This window comes from Drosophila ficusphila, unplaced genomic scaffold (genome assembly GCF_018152265.1).
Source record: "Drosophila ficusphila isolate 14025-0441.05 unplaced genomic scaffold, ASM1815226v1 contig_791, whole genome shotgun sequence".
Taxonomy (NCBI): Eukaryota; Metazoa; Arthropoda; class Insecta; order Diptera; family Drosophilidae; genus Drosophila; species Drosophila ficusphila.
In genome coordinates, this window is record NW_025064737.1 from 286,786 (window position 1) to 312,580 (window position 25,795).

At 38.7% G+C, this 25,795-nt stretch overlaps 1 protein-coding gene across 1 annotated transcript in view; it reads left to right on the forward strand.

Annotated features, from left to right (window-relative positions):
• Nucleotides 1-2,274: 2,274 nt before the first annotated feature.
• Nucleotides 2,275-25,795, forward strand: part of LOC108096127 (neuroligin-3) — a 74,106-nt gene continuing 50,585 nt past the window's right edge. Inside the window, 1 exon segment of the mRNA XM_017197504.2 lies at nucleotides 2,275-2,871. The gene's annotated coding sequence lies outside the window, so the exon portion shown is untranslated.

The window sequence follows — 25,795 nt, forward strand, 5'->3', positions numbered from 1 at the left end:
GTCTTACCAGTACGATAACGCTCCCATCATACAGCTAGGGTGGTAAAAGAGTGGATTAAGGCTCAAAATGTGGACTTACTTGAACGGCCCCCATATTCACCTGACCTTAATTTAATCGAAAACGTATGGGGGTTGCTATCGCGCAAGATATATGAAGGAGGCAGGTAATTTTCTTGCAAAACAACTTTAGTTAAGGCAATTAAAATAGCCTGGACAACAATTTCACTGCAAATACTGCACAATTTGTATAGCTCGCTTCCCGGTCGTGTATATGATGTTATATCGGACAACGGAGGGTTCACTTTTTATTAAAATTAGTAAAATGTACTCTAAAAATATTCATAAGTATCAGCCAAGTTCAAAAAATATGAAAATTATCTTTAGTTACTTAAATAATTTTAATTGTTTTAGGTTGAACCTATTCAGATGACCCAAAAAAAAATCATGAATTTGGTTAACCTTTCAGAAGAAAAATTAAATAAGGAATAAATAATATGTTTTTGAAAAACCTTCTTCAGCATTTTATTATAAAATGATTCAAGAGTCAAAGAAAAAAAAATTATGGAAATCGGTACACTGGTTTAGGAATTATAGACAAATTACTTCCTCTGAGATCATGAACCTATTCAGTTGAGCGGCAGGGTACATTTCTAGCAATAGGCTTTGGGTCATATTCTTGGTTGAATCTAAATCGATTCCATTTAGCCAAGTTATTGACACTTTTCACCAAACTTTCTTTGTAATTTGTTAAATATATAGGTATTAACATTCATGATACCGGCAATAAAAACTTAGTTCCCGACCCCGGATGCAGCCATATAAGCCCAAACCATGACATGGTCACCGCCGTGCCATTGCATTGCTTTTAACTTTTTAGTTTCCATCTTCGTATTGGCGAACTTGACCCAAGGCATCATATTTGTATACTTTTGAATATATTTTTTCATGCAACTTGATCATTAAAGTTATGGTGGTGCAATATGTTCCGAACTGTATGTGGGTAAAATTTGTTGACAATTTCGATCTTAATCTGAGCAGCAATTTTTGAAACCGATAGCTTGAGGTGTTCCTTACTTTTCCGGACAAAACAGCGCTCCTCGAGATCGTTGAATATTTGGTTTGGTGCAACCCGGCCCTTTTTTGTAGCCCTTTCTTGATCTAGAACTGTGCCAATGGGATTAATACGCCAACACAGTCTCCAGACTTAAATTTTATTGAACAATTGTTGAAAATTTTGGACTTAGAGATTCGAAAAAGTGGATTTTCCAACGAAAATGACCTGAAGATTTCTTTACTGCAGAAGTGGGCTAAAATACCCGTTAAAACAACTAGAAAAATGTTGAAATCTTTGTGAAATTAATTTAAAGCCCTTAACAAACGGATAGGAGCTAAAAAAAAGTTTAAAAATTAAGAAATAGTTAAGTTATTGAACATTAAATTGCTTGCACGAAATAAGCTTCGACGTCAGAAGTGCCTCGTTTTTTTTATTTTTATATGAAAAGTTGTTTTGTTTTTGTAGATTAGTAAATTTTTCTTTGTCATAATAGTTAATAAAGAGTTTCCTTAAATTACTGCGTTTAAATTTTTTTGATATCTTTTCTAGTTTGGCAGCAGTGTTGATTTAAAATTTTATTTTGTTCTTGCACGAAATAAGCTTCGAGCCACTGTACGTGGTAATTATGCATATATCTCAAGGAAAAAAAAAATTTCTAAACCCACCCCCCTTAAACAATTTTGGATTCTGGTAAATCCAGCAGTTCTATGGTATCCAAAAACTATATGGTTGAACAGAGTGCTGATTTTTAGTAATAAAAACTTAAGTTTTCACTTTAACGCACTTAATGTAACGGTAACGGTAACGGATAGTTAAGGCATTTCTCTGAAGGAATTTAACAGGAATTTATTATGAAGGGATGTATTCGTCCAAGTGTTCACTAGCAACAAGTTAGGAGAGCTAAACATTTTCGAACTACCACAAGAAGGGGAAATTCCCCCTATTATTTAAATTACCCCTTCAAAAGGGGAAAACAGTCTCTTGGCATTTTCACTCTGAATCGCCTGCAAAAGCCATGCGCCCGCTCCCTAAAATTTTCTCCGCTCTCTTGTTTAGTTCACCGCACGCCCGTATGGCGCTTTTACAATGTCGCAGGACTCGGTTAAAGCCGAGTGAAGTTGGCCGAGAGGAACGAACGGCATCCATGTGGCCTGGGCCTCTTTTTGGCTGGCTGAAATGGCGAATTTCCATGTCAGTTCACGTTCGATATTTGTGTTGTTTGGTAGCGGTAATCGGTCGACTGTCCAAACGCCTTTGAGAACGGACCGAGCGCGTAGCGTTTTTCCCAAAAATCGTTCTGAAAGATACCACCCGTCGTGTATGCGTGCGAGTTGGCTGAGATGTGTGGCTGTGTGCGTGTTGAAGTTGTTGCATTGACAAGGCGCGACCAAAAACAACGCCCAGGAAGATAGGAGAACGGATATAACAGCATCTTCTGGCCTAGCCGAGAATACAAAGAAGATAAAGGCCACAAAAGGAACGCCGGAAATCGCAAGAGCCAACAAAATTTAAGTGAGTGTGCCAGTGTGTGTGCCCGTGCCCGAGTGTGCGTGTGTGTGAGGCGCCAACTTGCCCCGGCAGAGAAATAGAAATAAATAGTCAGCCAAATGGCGGCCCAAAAGCACAAAAAGTGAAAAGAAATATTTAAGAAAATTTAATTTTGCTGCTGAGCCAAAGGCCTTCGCCGACAAAGGCCAGTGAAGTGTAACGCCAAAAAAAACGAAAAACCATTGCCGCAGAAAGTAAATTTTGAAAATCAAAGTCAAACACTGGGATCCGGAATCCAGAATCCAGAATCCGGTCTGGACTATTAAACGGTAATTGAGTCATAAATCAAGCCCTAATTAAAGCAAATTCCCTGCGATCCCTCCTTTGGTCACTTCGCCACGCGAGATTAAACTTGAAATGGGCTTTCAGAGGCGATGAAATTTGGCACTGCCCCCTCCCCACCAAAAAAAAAAAAAAAAAACAAACCAAAATCAAACTCGAAGCCTGGCCAATCCATCATACGAGATGCCCTCGACAAAAAGTGGGGAATATCACGGACTATGGGGGGCTTCAACTGATTGATTAGTTGTCGACTTGCGGGCACGCACAAGTCAAGTGTTTTAGCCAAGAATATTCTGCTCGATTGGCGCGTTTCTTTGTTCGATTGCTCTTGTTCTTTGTCAGAACGACAAACGTCCCCACACTCCAAAGGTTAAGCATTTGACATGAACAGCGCAATTAGTCCATAAATCGGATTGTGATCCGCGACCTGACAATGAACCCTGTCAGTCAGTTCAATTGTTCTGTGTTTCGCGCTGTGTGTATTTGCATTTCCACCGGACTCTTTTTGCGCTCGTTGGATTCAAATTTTGCACATGATATTCTGTGGCATGGAATATAATTGCTTATTCATAATCCGTTTAACTTTGCACTCAGTGAGTTTTTCAGGAAATGGGGAAGTACAACTTGGCAAAGCTTCGACAAACTAAACCACTTTGTTGGCTACAAACATTTTTTAAAACAAATGTCAAAGTAATCTCAAAGTATATTATTTTTACCCATTAAGGATTAAACTTGACACAATTATAAACATGTTTTAAATGTATTTTGACAAAATATTCACAAACTTCAACATTTCCATTATTACTAATCTTTAAATATTATAATGCTTAAGTAGTTATCTTTTTCTACAGGTTCGGGTACATTTTGCGGATAATTTAATAAATGATATTATAATATTATGAAATAAAAATACAATTCGTTTGCATTTCAAATAATTCAACCAAAATAAATTAATTAAATGCACCGCTCAAATTAGATTTAAGTTCGAATACCTGTTACAATACTGTTATCATTGGCTTGTTTTCTTGAAGTAGAATCAAGCCGTGTTGAAATAATAAAAAAAAGTCTTATAACTGTTTTTCTATTGTATTTTCGGTTTTGTATAAAATTTTAATTTTTTAATTATATTTTTTAGCAATTGGGAATAACTTATTAATTAAACTTTATAAAAACTAAAATGTCTGTTAGAGTCGGTATAACTGATTTGGCATACCATGAAATCTTTGCCTTACTGGAAATCATTTACTTAGCAAAAAGCCCCTGGAGAACCTTATTTAATAATGTTATTTTTCTGCCCTATACTCATTACGTTGCTGACCAAAAATAAATATCACGATGGTTTTCCCAAAAGGAAATTAACTTTTTCGGCGCGTGTTCAACCTGCCCCCCTCCTCACTTGACTTTTAATTAAATATTAATTTTGATGGGAAAATAATACGCGCACATTAGCGCAGTGGCCACCACCAGGGGCGATGACCAATGTAATTATTTGCCAGGACCGGAAGTGCTCACTTCATGCATAGCTCTGGCTAATGCCGAAGCCATATCGGATAGCTCTTGGTGGAGCTGCTTAGTCGCTGTGATTAATAATGCTTAATTGCAAGTATTTGCGCCCGAGGAAAGAACCCTCTGAGTTGCGGAGGAGCCTTTCCCCTTTTTGATTGATTACCACATTTTGTCGCACTAATTCCGGGTTGCCTAGGATAAGTTTGGCGTATCCTTGAGCCTGAACTGTAAGGATTACGAGGGGGCTTAGCAGGGCGGCCACGACATTTGGGCGGCCACGCTGTGGCACTCGAAAGCTAATCAACAATTAATGAGCAATTAATATGCAAAATTCGGCACTGGATGGAGAGGTCAGGCGTTGCTGGCTGGTTATGTGCAATCGCGCATCATTTAAGTGCATAAATTAATAAACGGTCACTCGACGCGCTTTCCACATGATGCAGTGCCTCATTAAGCACACAGGACGAGCTGGGTAAATGAAACTGGCATGTATCAATTGATCGGATCTAAATTTAAAAAAAAATCCAAAAATACTGCATTCGGTTAACTATTATGAGGGCAGACTTCCAGCTGCCACATAAATGAATAATAGTTTAATCAATTTCGAACATTTTCAAATAATCTGTGACATTGAAAGCCCAAATTTTTTTTTTGGTAGGGAACTTAAATATGAATGGGGTTCTGTTAAATGGCAACTCCAGCGGGATGATTAATTTATTTCCCGCACATCGAGTTGAATTTGTTATGAGTAAAACAAACAAACAAGTAATTGCAAGTGTCATCGAAATTATAATATATGGTCAAAAACAAACCAAATGCGAAAAAAATATATTGTTTCTATAAAAACAGCAATACATTTTTAATGCCGAACAAAGCACATCAAACAAAGAAAAGCCGCAGAAGGCAAACAAATTACATTTTAAATACCTCATGCAGACGAAACGTAACTATTTACAATGGCCTCCTGGGGAATAATAAAGTGAGCATTTCAGTCGCCAACAAATGCTCGGAAAACTGCGCCGATAAGAAGAAAATTATGAGCAAGCCAAAATGTTGCCTGGCAATTGCAGTAATAATATGTCACGAATCCGTGCGACTAAACATAAAATAATGGCAGCTATAAATCATGGACATTGGCCTTGTCAAATGGCAAGCGTTTGATATATTTGCGGCTGGCGAATGCCAAATCTACACGCAATCGGAATACCACCAAAGGCCACATTTGAAGTTATTTGAATAGCAGTCGGCCAACGTAAACTCAAGCAGCCAGAAAAGGCATTAATTCCGTGGGAGTCAAACTCCTGGGAAGCTCCAAACTGTTTTTGTTGTGTTCAAGTTACTTTGGCTTAACAACTCCCATCTTCTGCTTGTCTGGGCTTCACAAAAATATTTTATAATTAGGCTAATTTAAAATTCTTTTTCGCCCCCGGCTAATTTCCAACGCATTGCGTGTTAAGAGGAACGTATTTTCGCCGCATTGTTTTCCGTGAATACATAAAATTCTAGGGCTTGCTTCTCCCACTCAACACGAGCATAATTAAATCAAATGGAGGCACACGTTGTCTAGCAATAATGGGCAAAAATCACAAAAAAAAATCAGGAAAGGAAAGGAAAACAACAACGAATGTAAAGTTTGATAAATCCGGCTCTCGTTATTTCCGGGCCTTCATTATACTGTTTTGTTTTGGTTTTCTTTTATTTTTCTGATAAGGGCAATTAGCAAAGTTTTTCCAGCGAGGGCAAACAAAGTGAAGCATACTTCTGCGGGGGAGCTGCTGTCGCATGCATAGTTTTTGTGGAGAGCAAGGGGATCTGCCATGTAATTGAATATTAATCATACGCCACCCACGCCCATAACTCACGAATGGGGCGGGGCATTTGCATGGCAGGCCGGACAGGTGAGCGAGAGACCCTGCCGTGAATCGAATGCATGCACTGGAAATAAAATAAAAATGTCGTGGATGTTGTTCGCTGCCAGGAGCATATATTTATGCAACAACAAGGACAACAAGGAGTCGCCTTCGTAGGTGGACCTCTGCCGGGCACCTGGCATTGCATGCGGGGCCATAAATAAATTTGCTCATATTTCAGCACATGAACAATAATTAAATTCGTTTATATGGCACATGGGAACGGCTAACCGTTCGCCCTCTCCACTCTTGCCACTTTTTTTTAGCCCGCCTTGGCCATCATCTTTGTAGTTTTTGTGCTGACTGCTGACATCCATAATGGAATGAATGCTGATGCTGCAGCCCAATTAATTGTTTTTACCGCCTGCGCTGCATCGAATTTATTCCTGCAGTTATTACACCCGGCGATTGGCATTGGCAGACTAGCAAAAAACTCATGCGGGGCAAATAAATGCCAAGTTTATGGGGGACACCCACCAGCTTTCAGCTTTCAGCTGTAGGGAAACCGAGTTCGCTTTTTCAATTTGATAAAATCGAAAATTAATTAAGGATTTATTTTGGCCTCTTTCTGGCGGTTCCTTTTAATGGCCTTCCTGTTCGTTTGATGGCTTTGAATTTTCAATGCGCTCGCCATGAATAAAATTCATCAAACAGATAACCCACGAGTTATGACTGCTGTTGAATCGGTCGACTTCATGAAAATTAATTACCCGGCATATTATTATTATTCCCGCAGCTTGGGAAGCCAGAGAACAACCTGTGTGTTGCCAAATCTATTTTCGATGAGTTTTCATTCAGTAATGTTCGATGCCACACATGGTTTTACTTTCAATTATAATAAAAAACGGCTCATTAAAACGGGGAAATTTAAATTATTGTTGCAAATTATAGCTTTCCGGGTATGATCCGGCAGCATTCCTTTGACCTTTCCAATTCTGCATTCAGTGGACCAAGGCGAATATAAATTGTTTTGCGGCTGCAATTAAACGAGGAATGCTTTTTCTCACGCATCGCAGAGAATAAAATTCCAGCCAAGCATATGTGAAAAATGTATCTGCTGCGGCTTTTTCAATTATAATTATAAAAACACGTCCATAAAAAATGTGTTAAAAACACTGCGGAAGATCTGACAAATATTGATTTAAGTGGGACAGGCGAATTAAATTTGCATACATTAAGATTCAGCTTAAAGCCCCGGTGGTGTTAAGTTTAAAATTTCTGACAAGTTGTCGAGGGGCAGATCACCACCCAAGGCGTTTGTTGAGCTGCGGAAAAGTCAAGCACTTCAGACAAATCCACCAAAGGGCCATAAAATATCAATTCCTTCCTTCTGCCAGCTCCAATTTAAGTCAGACAAAGCATTTCAGGCTTTCAACTATTAAAAAAGAGTTCCAAAATATTGGTTTGTTCAAACATTTTTGATAAGCCAGATACTGAGTTTAGCTACTGTAAATAATTGTGTACTTGTCAAACAACAAGCAAATATTTTTGTTAATGGGTAAATAATTTAGCTAAGAGTGTTTGTTAGACTCATTTTCCTCTTGCTGTTGCCGAGTCACACGTTACACGTTATTAAGACACATTCCGGAAGGGGCTTTTTATTTGAGGCATGCCAGTAAACTCTTTCTCCATGATTTGCCAGCAATTCCTGAGCTGCGCAGGAAAACATTTTCCGAAAACGTTTGGCCCAGGGCAACCCCTTTCCCAGTTTTATTTTTCTTTGCGTCTCATAAATGTTTTAACGGAGTGCCATTTTAAGACGAAGTGTCACTTGTCTAGAGACAACAGCCTCGCACTCGTGTGCGTTCTTTTTTTGCGAATGGAAGCCTCCCTCCTCACTCTTAAAAATTTGTTTTTCCCACTGGCTTCTACTTAGAGAATTTTAATTTTAAAATGCCTGGCAGCGTTGCAAGGGGAACTTTGGTATTTTCGTTGAGGTTTTAAGTGACACGACGACGAGTTAATATCATAAAAATATTAAAATTGTGTCAAAAACAGGGAAAAGTCTCTGTCTTCAAAGCGGAAGCAGGGGGATGCTTCCAAATTATGTCTTACACATATGTTAAAATGTTTACAAACAGATTCCAACTCACTTAGATAACTTTTTGATGTGCCGCCGAGGGTGGGACACACTCAAGTACTTACGTAAAATTGCACAACAATTCGGTTTACACACTTTGCTTTGGAAAAATTGATTCGGCCTAACCGCAGGAGATAAATTAAACCTCCAAATCCCAGATAAATATCTATTAGCTAAGCCGGAGAAGGCAGTACAATCTGTTTGTGCCACGCAGTGTAAGACATAAACCTCACGCGCTGGCCGCACCCATGACTTTCATTAGAGCCGGAATTGTTTTTCCTACTTGCCTTGGCTTATTTATGGCGGCGGAGAGGCGGAGGGGAGCAGTTTTCTTTTGTTTCACTTGGTGGGCGATAATAAAAACGATGACGAGTATGATATGCATGTGTGGCAGCCCGGTTGGGCAATGAAACAGTCCAAGATAAATGGCCCAGAACTTGACTGTACAGAGAAAAAATAAAACGAGTTCGTACCTCAGTAGCAGTATATCATAAATAAAACTTAACAAAAAGGTATAGGACATTGACAAACTAGTTGGTAACAGATTTAAAGTACTTCATACTTCATAAAGAAATAAGTAAATTATTTAAAAATTATTTCATTTACTTTCAGTTGCCCTTATATTTAAAAAAAGTTGTTCTTAATCATTTAAATCGTATTAGCTAAATCTTAATACTTCATAAGATTGGCTTTATAGGTTGAACTTGAGAAGGTAAAAATGTTCTTTCCGTGTATCGTAACTGAAATGGAATCGCAGGCAGTTCTATATCAAATCAGCTTGTGAAACCGAGTACAATGCCAGCGCACTTGATTTATGTTTATTATGTTGCCCTGCCAATATTGTAGGCCGAGCCGAATCCCCGCTACGCCCCTTTCCTGAACTTGTTTATTACAAGACAATGGCGTTGACAACGAAAAGAAGCAATACAGAGAGAACAAGAAATATGGTGGCTGAAGAAAGAGCGCCGCGACTGGCAATTAATATTCCATTCGCTGGCTCTGTCAATAGTTAACTACTTATTTTCGTGGCGAGCATTCTGCATTTAATCATTCATTCATTTCGCTTTCCGCATTCAAGTGGCATTCACATCGCGACGGGAGAACCTTGAAGCGGGATCCATTATAACTCTGGTTCGCAGGGCTTGATTAATTGAAAATAAACCCGGTCCTAGACTCTCAGTTTCGGCAACAATGCCAGTGCCAGCGCCATCATCATCAACTGAATGGGAGAAATTGAAAAACAAAAATGGCGGGGAAAGCGGGAAAAATCAGAAAAATACGGAACCATCTGCGGAGACTATTAATGCCCATTTCTGTGTAATGCCAAACAATGCGAGTGCACATGAAGGGAAATGAAACTTTTGTGGTGCATCATCCGGCGACAATGACATTGGCAGAACAAAACGAAGGACTCGCTGTGTGTGCAGCAATAATTTTTAATCCGCCATTGTTGCACATGAATTTCCATAATTACTGGCGAAACATTTCGGTGCAGTCTTTTTGGCTGTCTGCTAACCTTGAAATCACTGCACAGAGAATTAAAGGCTACCTTTGTGAGCGAGTCGACGTACACCGAGTCGTATGCGTGATTTTTATGCAAATATCCAACAATACGCAAACAAACCCAATGGCAGAGCGTCGTTCCATTTTTTGGCTTCGAAAGGCAAGCGTTGGAGTGTAAAAATGCTGGCTTTAAATAAATTAATCGTAATGCGAGTTGTGTGTATGAACTGGTTTCTGGGGTTGTTTGTTAGTTGGTTGGCTGATTTTGGAGGTTGGTTTTTTATTCAACAATTCGAAATAAACACCCAAATAAAGAGAACTAAGAAAGAAATATAAAGAAGGTTTTTATGTAATGATAATATTTAAAGTTTTTGACAAACCTCAATAATGAATTTACAATGGAGCTTTAAATTCTTTATCTTTTTTACGTTATGTAATAACTGTTTTTATACCCTTGCAGAGCAAAAGGGTATTATAATTTCAGTCAGAAGTTTGCAATGCAGTGAAGGAGACACCTCAGACCCCATAAAGTATATATATTCTTGATCAGCATCACGAGCAGAATCGAAATATGTATGTACGTCTGTCCGTCTGTCCGTCTGTCCGTCTGTCCGTCTGTCCGTTTCCGCGCAAACTAGTCTCTCAGTTTTAAAGCTATCGTGCTGAAACTTTCCCAAAAGTTGTGTAGTTGTTGCACGCAGTATATAAGTCGGAACGGGCCGGATCGGCCGACTATATCGGATAGCTCCAATACAAGAGAATGAAATAAAAAATTCTCACTCTATTGTTTTTCATCAGATCGACTTGAATTCTTCAAGATGGCGTTTTCTAACTGTTATTGAATTTCGGATTAAGTTTGATCAAAATCGGATAACTCTATCATATAGCTGCCATAGGAGGGATCGAAAATTATATATAGAATTAATGGAAATAAATTGATAACATCGTTGTTTTTCATCAGACAAGTATGATTTTTGGAATATAGAGTGTTCTTACGACTCTTGAATTACGAGTTAAATTTGATCAAAATCGGACAACTATATCGACATATTTGATGACTGCAAGGGTATATAAGCTTCGGCTTGCCGAAGCTAGCTTCCTTTCTTGTTTTTATTAAAATAACACATTTTGAATTCTTATTTTTATGTGGATACTACTCCTACAATGTTTATTTCTTACTGAAATATGTTAAGCGATTCTTGCCCATTCAGTTTCGTTAATTGAAGCAATAACAAGCTAATTGCCTCTACTCCTTTTTCCTCTTCCACACAACCACTAACCATTTTAAAAGAACCTTCTCATTTCTCCTTTCCCTTTTCCTTTCCCTTTTCCTGTGTCAAACCTTGACTCGCTGACTGATTGTCTCATTGTGACCATCTCACATACCCAACTGGCTGACTGACAGACATCTGATGTTCATTGTCAAAAATGCATCACAGCATCAACAGCCAGCTGAGAACTGTGCTAATTTGTTTTTGCACTTGTTGTCGTGTTTGTTTTATGTGTTTTTTTGTATGTCACGGCCAACTGGCCAAAAGAAAAAGCTGTGGAAAAACGCTGCACCAAGCAGGCCAAAAGCAACAAACAGACAGCATGTCAATCAAGCCCACGCTTTGGTTGAAAGGAAAACCCAAAAGGGAAAAACACGAAGGCGACAGAGTAAGGGCCACCAGTGCAACAAAGTGTCTTCATTTGCCAGCCAGAAACTCGGAGGCTGCGGGAAGAGAGGAGGGGGAGCTGGTTGGTAAGGGGTTATTCGGGGACCCTCCGGCTGGCTTTTGGTTGTAACTGCTGCACCAAGTTATGAAAACAAAATTAATGTCAGGCGCTGTGGGTCAGGTTGGGTTTCCACCCCCCGCTTAACACTTTTAGCCAACTCTCAAAAGGCGTTTGGCACAGAGGAAAAATATTGCAGTACCCTTTTAAATTTACTATCACACTTAATGGTAACCTATTAAAGCGGTAATAATATAAAATCATGCGTACGATATCACTACATGAATGATGTAAATAAATAAGACAATAAGCTTTCACAGTTGAGTTATCAAACATCTGAGATAAGTAATTTTTGCAAGCTCTTTTAGCTCAGTCATGTAAGTAAGAAGAGAAACGGTTATCTCATAAAGTAAGGCCAAGTCCTCCTGTATATTAGGATTGGACATTTGCCTACAGGCACAATAACCGTATGTTATATAATATTTATACACAATTAATAAAAAAAAAAAAATATCAAATATTGCTTTTAAAAAATATAAAAGTTAAATAATTTTAATTTCTGAAAAAAAATTAACCATAATTATATAGGATAAAAAAATATATATATGGTTTTTTTTTCTGTGTGGGTGACAGCTTTCGCCATCAAAGAGAGTTTAGTTTAGGTCCTTCCATTCACGTTTTTTGCACTGGCAGTGCCGCTCTTGCTGGCGACCTTGTTAATGACAAACAATATACCTAGTTTGTGCGATGCTTTTTCATCTGACAAATGGCCGCTCGGAGGCTCGAGGAGATGTCTCTGAGCAAATTCACAGCATCAGGCGTCCGTCAGCACCAGAGCTGATTTTTCCCCACATCACATTTTCCCCATGAAACTTCCTATGTTGTCTGCGCCGGGTCATTTTATGTGCGCAATAAAAAGTGGAGCCGCTCCTTGGGGCTTCCAACGCAGGCAAATAGGCGGGCTTTTTAAAATAAATGCGTATACAGAGAAAATTAATTTGAAAGATGCTAGGAAAAAAAACAAAAACATTTTGGAAGTTTTAAAATTTCTATTTTGATAAATAATATTAAGATAAAATAAATTTTTACATATAAAATAATTATTATGTTGATCCGAAAATTTGATTTCCCATTATTTAGTTCGTAACATTAAGGTTTACGTAGATTATGTGGACATCAACATATGCCAAAATTGAAAAAAATTGTTTTATCAGTGTATAAAAATGGACACTTGACGATAACCCCATTGCCTAGTTTTCTGCCCAACGAGAATGTCAACAGCAACAACAACAGCAACAACAACTTGCCTTCGGACTCATTTTTTTATGGCCCAAATTATGCAAAATTTGTTCCGTCTTTTTATTGGCGTAACAAAAATGTTTTTAATACGCAATGGTCTGGAACCAGAGTGATAAGCTTAAATTACATCCAACTGCATGGATGTACCAGAAATATATGTATGTATATATTTTTTTCTATTAAGCAGTTTATTTTGGAGGCCAGGCTGTTGGGCTTTATTTCTATTCGGGTCCTGCCCGAAAATTCCCATAAAATATGGGTCAGTCCGCTGTTGATTGAGTTCTGAATGGGGGCTGTGGCTCAGATTCTGGTCAGTTGAACAGTCTGGCATGTGAATTAAGTTGTGTGCAGGAGGGAAAATGGAAAGATAATACAAACAAAAAAAGGGGAAAGCACAAGAATGAGAAAGAGTAAAAGTGAAAATGGAATAAACATGAGATAGGGTTCTGTTTGCTTGGCACGTGTTTCGGGCAATTTGTTTTTTTAGCTTTTAGGATTAGAGAAAAACTTTTGCAGTAGTAAGAAGAAAAGAGAATTTCGAAAGTGTTAAGGCATATATGCCTTCCATATATGGAAGATAATTTGCAAAAGAATGCCACATCAAATATACGTAAAGTTGGACACGTTTTGAAAGTACTTAAACAAGACTTACTAAGTCTTTGGTTTGAATTAGAATACATAAAACTTAAAGATAATCCTATCTTATAATCAGCAAAAGTCAAAACGATATTTAACTTTATCTGGCTTTTAATTTTTGTATCTTATATAAATGATCAAACAAATATCGACTGAATATAAAACACATTTTCTACGCCTCGTTTCTAAAGTCATCAAAAAGTGTTTTGAGGGAAAAACAATTCCGCAAATTAAACAATTTAGAACAAATCTAGCAAATGCCAACAAACTGAAATTCAGCCAGCACGCAGACTATAAGTGCAATTAAATCCTGCATACAAAGAGCCGCCCGGCAAGAAAACTGAAAGCCACAGTCGGAGGCTGCGTAATTTCATTGCATTCAATTACATGCTGGCAACAATAAAATCCTTGAACTGTTGTCCCCACATCCTCCACTTTCCTAAGCCTCTTGGGCTGACCCACTTGAGCGGCCCAGCACTTGAAAATGAGTCTCCAAGGAGCGCGCCACAATTCTTTCCCTGCCCCCATTGTCCTTGATGGTGTGCGCCATTTTATAATAATTGCAAGAATAGGAGGAGGGAGGGCGAGAAGGATGTGCGAAGAAGGAACCGCCTAAAAACAAATTGTGTGTGACCCTCAACAACAATATACTTGAAGCCAGCTCACGCCCACCCACAGAAATCCGCGCCTTTTCGTATTTTCGCCGTGGGGTTGTTTAATGTGGGAAAAGTGGGTATGCGAATATTACATGTGCGAACGCAGATATTATTAAAAAAATTAATTATGTTAAGAAAACAAAGCAGCACACTGTGCATGGCGAAAAAAGAAAATCAATGCAAATGGCCTTGAGCTAAGTTTGATATTAATTTAATCTAAACTATAAGTGAAAGGTTTTATTTTGTGCCTCATAATTAAATTGAAAAACGTTTTTTTTTTTTATTATTAGACAATAAATGTCTCGTTAAAAAGATAAACTTATTTAAAAATAACTTTTTCAACATCTTAGCGATTCGTGTGAGTAAATTAAAGTAAACATTTTCCATTTCAGCTGGAAAATAATGAAATGCAAGCTCTTCAAATTCAAATTTGTCCCATTTAAAATAATAAATAGAATCGGCAAAAAACTGGTTCCGTTGCCCAGGTCAGGGTTGGATTTGGACAATTGATAGTCGAGCGAAATTGAATTCACAAATTGAATTTCAGCTAAATGGCAAGCAATCAATAATAATCAGGTTTCAGTTGAATGACGCTGATTATAAATGGGAACTGCATTGCGTGATACAAAACAGCTCTGCAAAATATTTATTTCTAGATCGCATTACCCAGTGCTTGTGGGTAAACATGGAAGACCCTTTTAAAAATAACCATTCACAGAGAAACAGACCACTATCAATATGGTTTTGATTCGTGCCACTTGTTCGGTTTGCTCTTTCTGCGGCAACCACCAGATAACAATCGACGGCAAAGCAAGCACTCAAGCCACATCCACCACTCGGTAGTCAGTAGTCCGCAGTAACATTTCGCCCGGAAATTCCTCCTCGATCCCCCGGGCGGAGCTTTGTTGGTTAGCACATGTAAAATGCCAAAAACTTTGAAAAGGAGCCAAAGCGATAGACATCAATTTGAAAAATGGGCCAAAGGAGCAGAAACAGGGAAAACAAACACGGGCGAGCAATCGAAAACCCAACAGCGGACTGAAAACAAGAAGAATGGGTTTTCATTGGGATTACGAAATAAAGATACCTTGTATTAATTCGAAACTAAGTGCAGTTGTTGTTCTTTATTCAAAAACAGTGACACTTGTGGTATTTAAAAATTAATGTTGAACTAGTAACTTAAATATCCTAATAATATTTGTGTTTGTTTGTTTTAAACGGTTTTAAATAGTACATATGTTCAGACTTTATCCAGCAATTTTTTTTATTAATAGCAAGAAGATAAGTGTGTTCTTTTTAGGGACTCCTGAAAGTAAAGGATGCAGGATTATGTCCCCAGGCACTTTGGGATATAAAAGGGAAACTCTTGCGCAGACGGCGACCCATACTTAACGTAAGTTCAGTGCTGGAAATTTGAGAAGCATAAATTTTGACAGCCATCTCACACCGACAGACACATGAGATTGCCCTGACCAGCAGGAAGCGAGCAATAAAAAACGTTACACGGATAGCGGGGAACGAACTAACGGACACTCACTGGCACCCACACTAAAGCACACTCACACACACATAACAAATGCTCACCCATACGTCACTCATACGCCAGGTAGACGAGAGGATACGTAGAACGTCCTTAGCCACTCTACACAGAGAAATATTAAAAACTTTAAATTTCTTATGCAAGGACTTAATTGATGAGTAACTTGTTGTTTTAAGTTCAAATTATTTTGAGATTTTTAATATTCATTAATAATATTTGTGCAAACCAAAAAAATTAATAGATTTGAAAGGAAAACCACTACCTTTTCCAACAGTTTCCCGTGCAGCTGCGAGCTGTGTCATGCGTACTCAAAATGAATGTCCTTCCCAAAGTGGAAGTGGAGTTAGCAAAGTGCTGGCTAGCCGGGAAAATTCAATAAAAACAAATTGATTGCTTCGAAGGATTTGCGTGCATGGTGAAAGCCAAAGGTAAACACCATCCGCACTTCGCTTCTTTTCGGCTTACCCCACCTTTATGTTAAGTGGCACCTGACAGATTGTCAGCAGAGGCGAGGGCGACAAACAAACGCTGCCAGCTGACTTCCTGGATGGCCAAAATGGGATACACCTCAAGCACGTCGCCCGATCAATATTTGGCCAGAAGCGAGGATTTATGTCAGCTCATTTGACTGCCTGCCCGCCTGTCCTTGTGTTTCAGTTTTGACAACTTGATTTGGATGCGAAGAAGTCGATGCCCCAAGGCATTCCTAGGCCACACATGCTGAGAAGTCCTGAAATAAATTCGAAAAGTAGAAAACATCGCTTGCTGCTTATTTGATGTGCGCTCACGCATAATTCCATCGGACTTTCCGGGTGTGTTTCAGGGCGATTTATGTGAAGGACACCAGAAGTTTGCTTTCGCATTTTGGCAAGGGGCATAAAACACATTAAAGTCCCTTTTATGACCGCCATAAAAGTCAAGTCAATTCGCCTGCTTGACCCAGCAAAGCTACACAGAAATATTGTACTAAAAAAGGTGAACATTAAAAAATCATGAAATCTCTATGAGCCAGGCAGAGTAGACTGAAATGCGAAAAATAATGATATTTCTTTCGGCCTTAGCAAAAAGTACAGAGAAAATGTTAAGCACTACGTGGAAATCTCCCTAAGATAGATGAGAGTCCCCTCTGAGTAATATCAGATTTCTTTCTTTTTTTCATTTATCAGGCATCAACAACAAATCAGCCATGCACAAGAAAAAGGATTTTTAAGAAATATTTAATAAACAAATTACATTTATGAAGTTGATTTTAATCAATTTATAAGTTCTAGGCGCACAATATATCAAAAAACTTAAACATTTCAAGGTAAGCATATAATTAGCAAACGTTTTTTTGTGGTAGTGTTGTTTAGAAATCCACTCTAATTCCGACGACACGAGTTTCCTTCTTCACGTCTAAACAAAATCCCTTTAGCAGCATGATTCATTTCAAATCCATGCGCACGCACACTTTTAAAACCCTAGACAGTTATCGAAAAACAATACGAATCCGTGGCGCTCAAATACAAACATTATTTAAATGTTCCCCAAAAATATGCTACGGCAAAAACAAAAAAATGGGGAAAAACGAAGGCAAGAGGGTACAAATGAAAGGGCAACAGTAAAAAGTGGGACAACGACGGGCAAGGCGAAAACAAAAATCAAATAAATGGCAATTTAATACACTCAACATGCCATTTCAAAGCCTTTGTTGTTCCTGTTCTGTGTGGAAATTGTTATTGAAGCAACATAAATTTGCGGCACGAGTCGTGCGGCGCGGTTATTTGAATATGGCTGCACAACAAAAGAATTTTACCCTCACATGGGATATGGCGGATTTGCGAAAAGGGTTTACACCAAAATCAACCTAAATTAAATAAAACTCGGAACTGGAACTGTTTGCCGGCCGCCGAATGTGCGAATGCGTTGGCCAATTCATTTTGTAAGCCGCTCAAAATGAAATGAAAATAAAAATCTGTTGACCAGCGCGATGGCAAATGCGATAACAGTCCCCGGATTCGAATGCAGATGTACGCGGCTACAAAGGACACGCAGGACACCCACAGCCAGCACATTCTGTTTGGCATACTTTTGGGCGCTCGGTAATTTGCTTTATTTAATTTTGCCGGTCGTAAATCTGAGCAATCAGCGCCAGAAGACAAACAGGCCCAGCACAATCAATTAGCATCAATTAAGGTGCTCAATGAGGCGCAGGACGTGGATCCCAAATGCGGGCAGGGATATAGCAACACCCACACATACCATATACGAGTATAGGCCCCACACGATTGCGATTCCAATGCAACAAGAAGCATTGTCCGCCATGCAAATGATAACTAATTAAATGCGGATGGGAAAACTGCCGTTTGCGTTGGCCGTCGCCTGATGACGACGATGCCGTTTGCTCTGTCGCCTGCAAAGTTGTTCGAGCGTTGTGTCAACTTCTTGCACAGATAATGAGTTAATGAGTTTGTCAAAGTTGTTGCAGCACAAGTTGGCCAAGAAGAGGGTGTGCAGCTGCCAGCTGCCAAACGGGCGTTGGAAGCAAAACGCTAAGAGGATCCACAATGTTTGCCATGTGAACTTGCCAAAGGATGGGCAAAGTGCGTTGTTTGTGGAAGAGACATTTCCTAATTCCTGCAGTCATTAATTAACAGTGGGCTTTCAGACATCTACAAAATAAAGGAAACGGATAATTAGGGACGGCCTTCGTAATAATGTACTTAAATTATATTTCATTTGTTTTTTAAACTGAACACGGGGCTTGCAATAAATGGTTTTGTTTTAGTAGCAGAGGTGTTTTTCAATTTTCCATTTGACAATTAATATTAAACACACTACAAATGAAATTAAAAATTAGAGGTATTTTCGGATTTCTCATTTGATAATCCATGATCAAAACATTTACCAAATAACAAAACATGTATGTATTAATTCGAAATGAAATATGAAGTCATAAAATTCCAAGGAAACTATGGCTAGCGAAGCAGCAACGAACGGAATTTATTGGACCCTGGGTCCACAAAAGCGGGCCAGGGACTCGATATATATATAAATGCGAATATAGAAATATATTTTCAAGGCACAACTCCGATTGTGCCAATAATTTAAGAAATTTATGGCTCAACTTCTTGATATCGCATTGAAATTTTACGCACTACTTGCTGCAGCCGGAAACTTTGACAATAAGCAGCTAAGCCAAAAGCGGCCAATACAAAGCCGGAGTACACATAACACAAAGCAAACGACCAGGCAAACAGTGGGTCACACATTTTATGAGCCAACTCTGAACCAAGGGCTCTTAAACCGCAACAAAGTTGTATGTGTTTTGACTGAAACGCCGCTTTCAAGCCAACTAATCCGTCCACTTCTCGCCACCCACAGCATAAAACCGGGCGCTTCGCTTTTATGAGAATACTTTTCACAAATTTATTTATGAAACTCGTTGCCTTTTTAGGGATATTTAATGGCACAAAACTAATAAATGCCCAGACTGTGTTTTAATTAAGACATTTTCTTTGACACAGCCTAAATTTGCAATTGAAATGTGTCTGAATTGGGATTATGACTATTTACTGCACCAACACATCAATAAGTCACAGTGATAAATACAATTTCCCAATGATTTAATTACGTGATTGGTCAATGGTCTAGTCCTGTGTGTGCCTATTAATTTTAGTGTGCATCGCCATCGACAGAGAGAAGAATTTTTCAATAAAACTACTGCCAATGTTCGCTGTGCATTATACGTGATTTTAATTAAAACTTTCGCCTTTACCGCAAAAATATTTCATTAGAGAGGTTTTTAATATAACAGCCAAAGGCGGAAAATCTGGGAAAAATGATTCTTGGCAAAGCTTTAAAAAATATACTTAATCAGGCAAAGTATTAGTTATAGGATTGTGAAAATAGTTTATTTGTAATTATATATATAATCTTAATAACAATATCTACTTGTAAGGCTTTAATTAAAAAGCTTGAGATCTATGATTTTTTATTGAGTAAATAAATTTAATATTGGCAATAAATGAATACTAATAACTGCATTTCTGACTGTGTTTTCTATGGTTATGATTATTGATTTAAATACATATGCGCAAACTAAGAATGTACTTTTTGGGGCTTGGGTTTACTTCGCTGTGATTTGACACTGAATGACTGACTTGAGGGCAGCCAAAAATTTCAATTTCTCGTGCTCATGTTATGGTCGCTTAATGAAGCCGCAAGCATTTAAACTTGCCAACCGCATAAAGTCACACGCCCAGGACTTTTGGCCGCCCACCCTTCACCCGGCAGATGGCAGTTTATTAGCCAATTTAAGACAAAAGCTGCGACGGGCCACTCCAAACCGTCCTGACTCCTTCATCCTTTGCCTGTGGTGCGTTTTATGTGCTGCGATGAATTCTGGCGGCGTTTTTGCCCGGCTGCCATTCATTTAATGACTGAAACACACAGAGTCACACAGACACACACACAGGGACAAGGTGGGCGCCTTGGGGTGGCCACGCCCCCTGGAAAAGTGCAACTGTTTAAGTTATAACGCTCCTCCACCTTCAGTCGAAACTGTGACAAGTGTTTGACTTTGTCTTTAGTTTTCCGACCGCTTTCCACAGACTTTCCCCCGGCTCACTAAGTGCCACTTTCTCGCTCTGGCATAACGTTAATTATACGACTCGTTGACCGTGCTATTAGAGCTCAGTTTTTGGCTTGAAATGTATAAAACTTTGTCAAACTTACCGCTCTTTGCCAGAGGGGTTTCCTTGACTTTTCCTCGACTCTCGCTAGGGTTGCCAACAGCTTTTCAAGTGCAGTTGCTCAGAGCTCTTAAAACAAAGATTTAATACAAGTGGGTCGTGAAATCTAACTTAACTTTATATTGTAGCTTTTTTTTATAACAAGTAAAATCTCGTTTTTCCTTAATCTTTTAAGAATTTATGTAGCACTACTTACACAATGGTAAAATTGCTTTGGTAACCAAGCTCTTTGTTTCTATTTTCAGGTATGTGGAGATTGTTAAATTAAACGCGCAGCAAAAAGGTAAAGGCAAAATATTAATTGAATTACTTCGTAGTTGGCCACAAAGCCACATTTGCCACAGTCAGGCCAAATATTTGACAGAGCCAGCTGCTGAAGTAGATTCAACGCACAGCCGCAAGGATCCTGCAGGTCCTGGCTCCTGGTACCGATGCCAAAATGCAAATCAGTCAAACGCATTTCATGCATGCCTGGCACTTTTCCCCACCTTCAACAGAGGCAGTGAAAGCTGGCTAAGTGGAAATTACAAGGCAGACTCGAGCAGATAATGCTGGATGCCAAACCACAGTCAGACAAAAGCGCTTCCTGAGTGTGGTTGACTTGGAAACGTTTTCCGAGCTTCCGCTGTTTATTATTGGATGTTATGGCATCTATTCTCGTTTATTGTGGCCCTTCAACTTGGAAGCTAGCTATCTGCCACAGGAAGTTTAAATTTAAGCAATAATCTTTCACTTTGAACTCTATAATGAGCTCCTTAAATAAAAATACATTTTAAAGAATATTTCTGAGGTACAGTAAACGTAATTCAAAAGTAATACATTCGTAAATTTTCAAAATAAATAATAAGCAAGGTACACAGATATTTACTTTTTATATAACGATATATTTTCGATTTGAAATGTTGTTTACTGTCTCTTCTTATTTATGGTTTAATGAATACATTTTATTTTATTGAAAGTCGATGAGGTTTTGTTTCCAGGGAATCAGCCTCCGAATATGTGTAATTGCATTAAGTATGAATAAATGAGCTTTGCTTCCATATTGCTTTCGTTAAGTTCTTTGCAGCGACTGCTTTTCGCACTTTGGCTGTATCCCGCAGGCTCTGTCATCCTATCATTCATTATTGAATAATGAAATACGAGTAAACGAAGAAACTTGTATAGTCGGGCCCAAGCCCATGTGTGCCAAGAACCAAGAACCAAATTTATAATGCATTGCGGCTGCTCTGCTGCTGTTGCGGTTAATGAGCCTGCCAGCCAGTGGTGGACCTCCCAATATCCCAATATCCCACTGCTGGTATCCTTTTCGCACGTGGCAACCACCTGGGATACGGCACAGATTATTTGTGTTCCTTTTCATTAGATTGCATAATCATTTCCAGGCAACAGCCAATGTGCGCCTGTATTAGGCCATTGTAATATTTCATTTTGCCAACAAGTATCTTTAATTATTTATGGGCCGAGCTACACACAAACGCACTTAGGACCGAAAGGAAAACTTGCAATTTTGGCCAAATAATTGAATATTTAAGTTGCATCCAGCCAGGTGGATGTCCTAACTTAACATTGAGCTAATATTTATTGGTACCTAGATACAGGCCTTTTGTAATCACAAGATAAGGCAGCTGCCATCTTGTTTTCATTGCGCATGTTATTTTAATGAAGTGAATGCGGCTTGTTTATTTTCGGAGCAAAACTAAGCCTCTGGCATTAATATAGATTGCCTATCTAAAATGCCTTCTCGCGCTTCAAAATATTCATAGTGCATGTCCCAATTTGCCATCAATGTGTCAAGTTGAATTTGAAAGCTTCTTAAAAACTTGAACTCATAAAACTCTGCCCCACAAAATATGATACAAAAGTTAAACACACATGCCCAGGACAAAAACCATTCACACACACACACATGTGGAAAAACCAAAAATAAAACAAATATGGTGGGGGAAGAAAACATTCAAATCGTAGTGAAAATCAGGCCAAGCTCGTGCTCCGAACTGCTGCTTTTATTTGCCGGGGAGAGAAAGTCGGGTGCGGATACGGATTGGGGTTTCTGGTTCGCCGTGCCCACAGTGCGGGAATATCTATGCCACTCTCCATATTTTCGTTTTTTTTTCGGGTCTTTGGGGAAGCATAAATAATAAGCAGCTGCAATTGCCATCGGAAAAGCTGAAATTCCGTGTGGCTGCGTTAAATATTTATTCTTTTCGATGCTGATTCAGTGCGTGTCACATAAAATACCATCGAGATTGGTGCTGACATTCTATTGTCAGCTGATTGAAAGGGCAAGTGTGATGTACCTGACCATAGAATAATACAAAAAAGTTTTAATTGCTCGTACGACAGATATTCTCAATATATACAATGGATGTTTATTAAAAAAATAATACATGAAAGGAAAAAGGGTTATAAAACATAATGTACTAATTTAGCTTATGCTCTTATTTTTAATGCCTAGAAAGTTAAATTTTTTTTTAGTTAAATACTCCCTCGAGGATCTAACTTAATTTTTCAATATTTAATCCTTGTGCATCCTTAGGGTCCAGAGGATAGTGCGACATGCGCTGACTGTGTTCTTGGCATTGTGCGTGCTCCACATGCAAATGCCATTAGGGCTTCTTTGCCGGAGGCGTGTCTCGGCTTTAATTATGCTGCAAACTTGCCACACTCGATACTGCTGGTGTAGACTAAAAACCTTGGGATAGAAGCGTTTATAAGCGTATGCCTTGCCCACAATTAGCAAAAGTTGCTGCAGGTGCTTTATGCACAAGTTGCCCCGGGCGCATGGAACTTTTCCCCTCGCACTTTCCCTGGACTGTTCCCCAATATTCCTCCCTGCTGCGGTTATATCTGTATTTTCATCGCAGCCCCTCTTTCATGGCTTGGCACATAATGAAACTTGATTTAGCTGACAGCAAAAAGTCACGTACAATGGTGCGTATTAGTAATCTTGTGTTAACTTTGTTAGCAAGCACTTGAGCATGTCTGAACGGAAAAAGTTTCCCCAATACATATACCTAGACATCCGTACATAGTAGAAATAAAAGAGTGGCTGAAAATAGTTAAAACACAAGAGTGTTCTTGCCAGTTGGTGCATCCTAACTGGGTTAGTGCATAGTTTCATAAACTTGACCAACTTGACTGACAAAAGGCTCAGGCCCGAAAATAGAAAATAAAATGTAAGTTTGCGCTTGAAGGAAAAGAAGATTAGATTTAAAACGATAATCCTTTAATATTTTTAAAGCCTTTGATCAGAAGCAGCTTCTACTATGCTACAAAAACAAATGCATCCTTTCTTCTGACGAAGATATTAAATCCCCATTTATTTAAAAAGTCGGAATCAAGAGCAATGCTTCCTTTAATAACAATTAAATACTTTAAGTTGCCCCGGAAAATCCTAATTCCACACTTAGATATGCCAATGTTGGATTCCTCACAGACTTCCAAATGTATTATTCCAGCCCTGATATATTTAAAGCAATTATTTTGGCCGCAGCTGTGTCCTCACTTATTTGTTCACCTCTGATTAGGAACGCCAATTGCATGTGGGCGGCATTTTGTTGTCGGCGTAATTGCTACACGCATTCAACGGCCATTTGACAGCCCACTTGCCTTTCCGCTAATAGAATTAGATAATAAACCGCTTTATTGTCGGCAGTTAGACCAGTATTTCCGTCACACACAACAAAGCATTTTTACGACAACTTCCCGATTTGCTCGTCCTGGAAAATGCGCAAAAACTTTGAGCCTGAATGTAGCCTCATTAAATTCAACGCCTGACCTTTGCATATGTATGTGTGTGGGTATGTATTTTATGTATGGATAAGGGGCGCTTCTAGGATGGTCAAGCCATAAAAAATAATACTCATTTCAGGCAGAAAAAATTGCGCGCTCAGTTGACGCAGTGCAGGTGCGGCCCATTACACGAGGGGGATCCCCTGCTGCTTCGCTGAAAGTCGCTCTTTATGATTGTTGGGAAGCTTATGCTTAGCTGGACAAAAAAAAGGGAGTAGTTCAGAGCATGGTAAAAATATTTAGAATTTAAAAATTTCATTGAAGGTACGGTGAAAGTTTTTTAAACCTTGATTAGTTAGCAATTCATAAACGAATGCATATTTAAGTAGGAAGTTTACAATATAAAAGGTCCTAAATATTGTGAGATTTTTAACTTAATAACATAACAAACCTTTTATTGAATTGAATATTGAATAACAAACAAGAACTACTCTTTAAAGCCTTAACAGATTTTACTTCGTTATGCAATTCTCAGCCAGAAAACAGAGGGCAGCAAATTAGACAGAAAAGAAAATGAGCAGAACAGAGGAAACATTTCCAATATCAAAAACAGTCAAAACGGTAATGCCAACATAAAACAACTTGGGAAAACTCAAAAAGGAAAGAAAACAGAGGCAAAAAAATGTTCCATGTTCCCAGTCCTTGGCCCCAGGGAATTAAATTGCAGAACCAGGATGGCCTAAAAGCCCGAAGAAAGCAAAAGCTGGCTAGTAATTATCGGAAAAAATACAAGCAAAATGGCTAAGAAAACTGATATTGCTGGACTTCTTTCGCCAGTCTTTAAGTTGAATGCAAATCTAAAAAAGTTGAATGAAGCAGGCTTTAACTAAGAGGAAAAGGAACAAAGGTATAGAAAAAACTTGTTATAATTAAAAAATAAATAAGTTCACTGGGAGAAACGTAAATTACTTTCAATAAAAAAAGGATTTTCTAAATATTATAAAACGAGCTGAGATGGAAACTTTTTTTTTTGGGAATTTCTATATAATTATATAATTGGTCAAATGGTCAACATTTTACCATCGAGCCCGACTAATCCAGATTACTCTCAACCAAATGTTAAGCCAAAATAGCACTTCAGTTTTATTTCCGTGTGTGTTTGCGCTGGTTTTTTTAGATCACACAAACATACAGAAAGAACTCGAATCTGGAGCGTGAAAAATCAGCGACACTTGTGCTGCCTTTGGCTTGTTAGCCATCAGCATCTGGTGCCGTGGAATGTTGGTGGCGCCGCAGAAAAAAGCCCCCAGGCTCAGTCGACGGAGCTCCAGCCACATTTCCTCACTTTTTTGTTGCAACCTGGCTGTTTCCGAGGGGGTGGATGAGAGCGCGGGTGGGATATGTGGCCGGGAAGCTGCGCTAACAAGATTCGACATTTGAACGAGAGTAATCCATCAGCTAACGCTGAGTACAAAAATGGATTAAGAAGAAATGTGTGTGTATAGTATTCTCGTATAGAGGAGAAGGTTTCAGTTTCATATCGAGCCACGGGTTTTTTCTTCTATTTTTAAATCGCTTTTAATGTGCGGCATTTGCTCTC